The following is a 497-nucleotide window of genomic DNA, read 5'->3' as shown; positions in this document are numbered from 1 at the left end:
AGTCACTCAGTCATGTCTGACTCTTTGCGACCCCATGAATCGCAGCATGCCAGGCCTCCCTGTCCATCAGCTACTCCCAGAGTTCACAGACTCACGTCCATCGAGTCAGAGATGCCATCCAGCCATCTCATCTATAATCTCCATAGTAACCAGAAAGAAAACAGTACATCATACATAAAAGGGGGAAAGGAATTAAATCATTTATGCATAAAGTAACAATTAAATTTTTTAAAATTTCAGTGTAATTGCTTTATAATGTTGTGTTAATTCCTGCTATAAAACAACATGAATCAGCTATATGTATACAGATATCCCTTCCCTGTTAAGCCTTCCTGCAGTCTCTCATCCCACTCCTTTAGATCAGAGCTTCAAGCTGAGCTCTCTGTGCTATAAAGCAGCTTTTCATTAGCTATCTATTTTACACATGGTAGTGTCAGGACTGGAAAAGATCAGTTTTCATTCCAGTACCAAAGAAGAACAATGCCAAAGAATGTTCA

The sequence above is a fragment of the Bison bison genome, unplaced genomic scaffold (genome assembly GCF_000754665.1).
Source record: "Bison bison bison isolate TAMUID 2011002044 unplaced genomic scaffold, Bison_UMD1.0 scf7180017864500, whole genome shotgun sequence".
NCBI lineage: Eukaryota > Metazoa > Chordata > Mammalia > Artiodactyla > Bovidae > Bison > Bison bison.
The sequence above is the reverse complement of the archived record's forward strand: the minus strand, read 5'-3'. Positions refer to the sequence as shown.